Genomic DNA, 6,746 nt, shown 5'->3' on the forward strand with positions numbered 1-6,746 from the left:
ACTTTATTATTCAAGTGAAATTCTTTTAAACAATGCAAAATACAAACTTTGATGTTAAAACTGGTATGCCTTTCTTCCATAGCTTTAAAACATTGTATACGTTTTTTAATAAACCAATCATCATCCACCCAATGAGCAGTAATGCAAAGAAAAGGTTTGCCAAAACTAGAAGTCCATGTATCACTTGTAAAACTAACACGACCATCAAAAGTACGAAATAATTCAATCAAACCACTCCTATACTTATAATAAGAAGTTTGTGTATTCTATCTTAGGGTATTTCGGGGGACACGAGTACATGCAAGTTGTAATGCAACTTTATTAAAATGCTCAATGTTTGAATTTTCAGCGTAACTAAAAGGGTATTCATTAGCAATAACTAAAGTATTTAATTTATCAATCATTCCATCTTTATTATAAATGAAAGGTGTACCTCCACCGAGTAAATGGCTCATATATCCACCCAATTGTGTTTGGACGGGCAACCTACTTCTCGTAGGACGGGGGCCATTTTCGAACAAGTCGTGTTTATTTTGCAAATGTCGACATATGGTTCCGGTTCCATCTCCTATTTTCCAACTATATGACTTGACATTTGCACCTAGCGCCTTGCAAACTAGGCATGTACACGTGAACCTCTTTGGTTGACCAGGTTGCCATCCCAGGGGTGTGACGTCAACTCATTTAAAATGTTTCCATACACAAAAAGTTTGTGCTCGACCTCTACTTTCACCGCCACCACCTTTCACAAATCTAATTATTGAAATTAATTTTTAAACGCTATGCATGAAAATAAGCTTTTAAATTTTAAATATTTTTAATTATAATTATTTAAACGCATTTTCCATAGTAATTATAAGTCATAGAAAAATTGGAAATTAAACTAACTTTATAATCATTAATAATAGTTTTCTAAATATTCATAACAAAAAAGTTAAATTAGAAATTACCTTGAGATGAAGGTTAAGATGTTGGTTGCGATGGAGGTGGCATAGTTGAACTCGATGATTGGTGGGAGAAATGCTGTGGTGGAGACGTTTGAATATTTTGCCCATCTCCTAAACCATAATCTCCATATTCATTGATAATTTGGTTTAAATTTTTCGTATGAATTTCATACGAATAATTTGCACTACCACTCCTTTGGCCACCACTTCGACCACTACTTTGGCTCCTTCCCATTCTCCTCTTGAGCCCATTTTTTTTTTATGATTACTAATTATAATATGGAGAACAACTTTTTTTTTTTTTGAGAATTTTAAGGATTCTAATAATAAGATTAAGTAGATTTTCGGAAAAATTGCACAGAATAATCCCACCTTTGGGCCGTCCGCTGAAAATAATCCCACATTTGGATTATTTTTAAATAATCCCACCTTTATACCCACTCCGCTATAAATGGTCCCAACCAGTCATAAGTCATATAACTTGTTATAACAAGTTACCATACCCGCGACGGCTTGTGATTGGTCAAAAAATATAAAAATAAAATAAATTAAATTAAAAAAATAATTAATAATATTCAAAAACCATCAACCGCCCAAGCCAACCCCCAACCCCATCCACGCGGCTCCGACCAGCCACGTGGCTCCGGCCAGCCAGCCCTTAAACCCAGCTCCGGCGTGCGACTTACTCTCTCCCCCGTCCCTAAACCACCAACCCTCTCCTACCTTGTTGACCTTCCCTATCCCCCGTCCCCCAATTTTGGCTTCGCCAACCTCCCCCGTCCCTAGATTCTGGCCACGTCAATCTCCCCCGTCCACCGTTTCCAGCCGCATCGTCGAACTCCCCTGCCCCGATCGGCTTGGGTTAATGGGGTTAAAGGGTTGGGTTAATGGGTAAATGGGGTTGGCTTGGCTTGGCTTGGTGGGATTCCGATCAGCGCGGTGGTTTCAGGTTGGGTGGGATGGTGGTTCTAGGGTTTGGGTTGGGTGGTCGTGGGTATGGTGGTGGTTGAATTGGTGTAGCTTAGGTGGTGGTGGTGGTTTTTTACTACTTTTTTATTTTTATTTTTTTGACTAATCAAGTAGCGACACGTGTAAATTCTACTTTAAAAGAAAATTTACCTACTCAACTGGTTCCAAGTAAAATGGGACCATTAAAAAAGACTGGGGGCTAAAGGTGGGATTATTTAAAAATAATCCAAAGGTGGGATTATTTTTGGCAGACGAGCCAAAGGTGGGATTATTTTTGGCGAATGACCCAAAAATAAAACTCTATATAACACTAAATAACACTTGAGAATTTGAGAACAATTATGAATTTTTGAGTTAAAGAGAAAGAAAGGTTGAGTTGTGTGGAATTTTGAGTGAAATGGAATTGGTTTTTATAGGAAAAATTGAGGCGATGATCATGTAATAAAAAACTAGCTGGTACATTAAAAAAAACTAGTTATTACTAACAATTAAAAGTAGCTGTTAATTTGATTTATCAAAAAAAAAAAATAGTAGTCGTTACTTTTAAACAAAATCAGGAAACTAGCTGTTAGGCATGCGGGCTAGGCGGGTTGTGCGGGCTGGTAGGCTAGTGGGTTGTGCGGGCTGGCGGGTTGGGTGGGCTAATGGGTTGGGTGGGCTGGCGGGTTGGGTGGGTTGTGCATGATGGGTCGAGTTGGGTAGGTTCGTGGGTTGGGTGGGTCGAAGTGGGTTGAACGAGTTTGGCCGAATCACGTGGATCAAAATGGCCTGTGTCGAAATGGGATATGATAGAATTTTTGGACCCACGACACACCCACCTTTTCAGACAGGTTGTGCCGAGTCGGATCCGGGCTAGACCCATTTGACCCACCTGCCGTTCGGGTCAGGGTGGGCTGGGTCTAACCCGGCCCACTAGCCACCACTACATGAGATAAACTCAATAAAAGGCTGTAAAGCAAAACTAAGGCAAGGCTAAAGGAAACACAAAGACAAATATCATGAATTCAATTAATTGGACTAATATCAAAAATAAAATTCTCAATAACCAAATATTAAAAATTTATCATAAAAAATTATCAAAACCAATTTAATTGCAATAACTATATAAGAGCATTACGAAAATGTCATACACATCTTTATATGTGAGGGTCAAGGATAAATCCAGTCAAAAGCAAGAAAGGCTTGCTTAATTTCATATAGACGATAGATGATGGTGGTGAAGAGGTGGCGGCAAAAACAAAGCTAACCCCCTAACTCCTTAGATCTACAAACTCATCAAGAGAAAGGAGGTAGGTTGGGCGGAGGAAAAGACAGTGAGGGGGCAGTGGAGTGGCGGCGAAAATAGCTATATAATACATTTATGCTCACTCATAGATATCCTATCGATAAAGAACATCGAGGACTTCAAAGTCAATCAAGGACAAATAACGCTGTTATCAACAAATAAAGAACATTATATAATTTAATAACGAAAACACAGTAATACACTGAAATCTTTAAATGGATTCCTAAACAAATAAAAAAAAAAATTCAAATGGCCTAACCAATCATAGATTAATCATCTTAAATTACCATTGAAGACATCACCAACATAGAAATACATTAACCTTTATTATAAAATGCAACATTTGTTGAAAATATGAAATTTACATGCAAAGAACTTTACATTAATATATAACGACCACATATGCACATAAACTAAAATAACATTTCATTGACCCTACCAATCATAGATCTCTATTTTTAATTAACATTGAAGTACATTATTGTAGATTTCAAACACCAATAAAGGAACATAACAATATAAAAGTCAAGAAAGTGATATACTTCCTCCGTCACGCATTATGTGCAACATTTTCTAAAAATGGATGTTACACATTATTTGCAACAAATTAAAACTTTCCCCTTTTAGTAATTTTTTTTACTTAAAATGACCAATATACCCTTAGTTAACTTTACTAACACATATTAAATTAAGATTATATGTTATTAACATATTAACCAAAATTAATTAATCAATCATCTAAACCCATCCCAATCTCTCTCCTCCTTCACAACCACCTCCACCACCATTATCACCAACTTTTCTCTCACCTGCCTCGTAGCCGCCACTGCCACTGCCACTGCCACCGCCACCACCACCACCATTTTTCTCGCGCTTCTCTCACAGCGACGGTTCGATCCACACCAGCCGAAATCGCCCGCCCACCCAGTCCCAACCCCGAATCCCCCTGAGCACCTCTCCTCCATTGATGTCTCCGTGAAACCCCCCCCCCCCAAGTCGCCTTTGTCGCCCAAACCTACCCTTGTTGCGCCGAGATCCACCGCCGATCGAGTCACCGGCCTCCTCCTCCATGATATTGTCGCCGATCCTCTTGGAAATTGAAATCCTGAAAATTGATTAGGGTTTGCGGTGGTGAGAGAGTGTGTAAAGGGTGGTTTGTGGTGGTTGTGAACTGGGTGAGATTGGTTGCGGTGGTTTCAGATCTTGGTTGCGTCGGTGGGGTTTCTGGATGGTGGGGTTCGCGATGTTGCGTCGCTCAGGTGGTGGGTTTTCACGATTAATTGGCTAGTGAGGTTTTATGTTGTCGCAATTTCGCTCAGGTGATGGGGTTCCACGATTTGGCTGGTGGGGTTTCGGATCATGGTGGTGGTGGTGGTGGTTACGGGGTAGGCCTAGGTAAGGTGATGGTGGTTACGTGGTAACGACGAGTGGGGTGGTGGTGGTTACGTGGTAACGGCGAGTGGGGTGGTGGTGGTTACGTGGTAACGGCGAGTGGGGTGGTGGTGGATGTTGCTGGAAGGTGGTGTAGTGGTGGCCATTAACTCTCTCTCCTAACCTTAAGCACACACCTTTCATTAGTTAATCAACATTAACAAATTTTATCTTGGGAAACGTGCAGCAAGGTTTGTTGCACATAATGCGTGGCGGAGGAAGTATTTACTTACTTGTGAAGTTGGGAGTATCATCCATACGGTTTACGGATCTAAAGATTTTTGGGTCCACAATAAGACCTACTTCGTATAACATAACTTAATATGTCAAAGCTTTATATATGTTCTTTGGTAAGTGAATGTTCTCCATGAAATAAATTGATGTTCATTCCGCCTTTTTTAATTAGTTTGCAAGGCTCATGCTTTTTACATTATATATTGTGTATATATCATGGATTGTTTTTCAACATTTAAGAAAAACTAGCAAATTGCCAACTCTACCAGTTGGCGCTACAGGAAGTACTATATTGCCAAACACTCTTATTTTTTTCCTAATAGTGTTTTGACTTAGTCAATATGCTAACCGCTAACTTAAATGCTACTAGCAAACAAGGCCACGATTACTACAACATAACATTGGAATCTATGCAGATTCCTAATACATAAAAATAATAGGAAAAATTGATTCTAATAATCCCACCTTTGGCCGACTCTCTATTAATAATCTCACCTTTAGATTATTATTTAATAATCCCACCTTTATAGGAGATCTTCTTCTATTGGTCCTTATGACCGATAACCTGTACATTGAGTAAATTCTTTTTTTTTTAGTTTGAGTGACACGTGTCAATAAATAATTGGTCCAAAAAAAAATTTTAAAAAAAAAACTAAAAAAAAAATTTTGGTAAAAAAATTAAAAAAAAATCCCAACCCAGCCTAGCCCTTGCCATCAGCGTACTGTCGACAACCCCCCTTGCCTCGTAGACAACCAGGCCCCACTCCCCGCCGGTCACCAACCCCTCCTCCGACGGCGAATCCCGACAGCCCCCGCCCTACCACCAAAAAGCGCCCCCTAAACCCAAAACCCCTACCCAAAACCACCTAAAACCCCCCCAACGAAATTACCCAAATTAGTTTGATTTGAAGTTTCGAATCCAGATCAAACACAGGCAGTGGGAATAGAAGGAGCGGCGCGGAGTAAGGCGAGAGTGAGGAGAGAGAAAGGGTGAGTAGGGGTGAGTTTGAATTTGGGTAGGATTTTTGAGGGGTTTCCGGTAGTTTTTAGGTGGTTTTCGGCGGTTTCAAGGTAGTGGTTGTGGTGGTTATGGTGATTTCGGGGGTGGCTTTTGGTCAGCGGGGTGGTTTTCGGTATTGGGTGGTTCCGACTTCCCTTTTTAAGGGGTTTAAGGTGGCTGCCGGCCAGTTTTTGGTGGTGCTAGGGTAAGGATTAAGGTTTCACAGTGGGTAGGGGGTGGCTGGTAGGTGGTAGGTTTTTTTCTTTTTTTTTTTTTTTGTTTAGTTTTTAATTTTTTTTAGTTTATTTTTTAACCAATTACAAAATTACACGTGGCATCTTAACCTATCAAAACTGGTTACCAACAAGTTAGGGACCAATAAAAGAAGATCCCCTATAAATAATAATCTAAAGGTGGGATTATTAATAGCGAAACGACCAAAGGTGGGATTATTAGAATCAATTTTTCCTAAAAATAATAATTTGTAAAAAAAAAAAAAAAAAAAAAAAAAAAACCCTTTTAAAAGCATCGTTTTGCGAAAAAGAAAAAACCCCTTTTAAAAGTTTTATCATACAAAAAAAACCTATTGTAATTTTTTTTTTTTGGTTGAACTTAACCTATTAGTCTATTACCCCTAATTCACTTATTTAGCCTCAAGTTTCTTCTAATTACCCTCTAACTGTCACTTAACCATTTACTCTCTTCGTTTTTAAATACTTGCCTCAGTTTCCATTTCCGGCCTTTTTTAAATACTTGCTCCATATCCTTATATGGAAAAGCTTTTATTAAATCATTTCTCTCACCTAGTGGAACAAACATAAATCATATTTTATTAATTTCATATTCTCTCTCCTCTAATTCTCTCAATTACTTTTGCTTT

Source organism: Chenopodium album, chromosome 13 (genome assembly GCF_948465745.1).
Source record: "Chenopodium album chromosome 13, dcCheAlbu1.1, whole genome shotgun sequence".
Lineage (NCBI taxonomy): Eukaryota > Viridiplantae > Streptophyta > Magnoliopsida > Caryophyllales > Amaranthaceae > Chenopodium > Chenopodium album.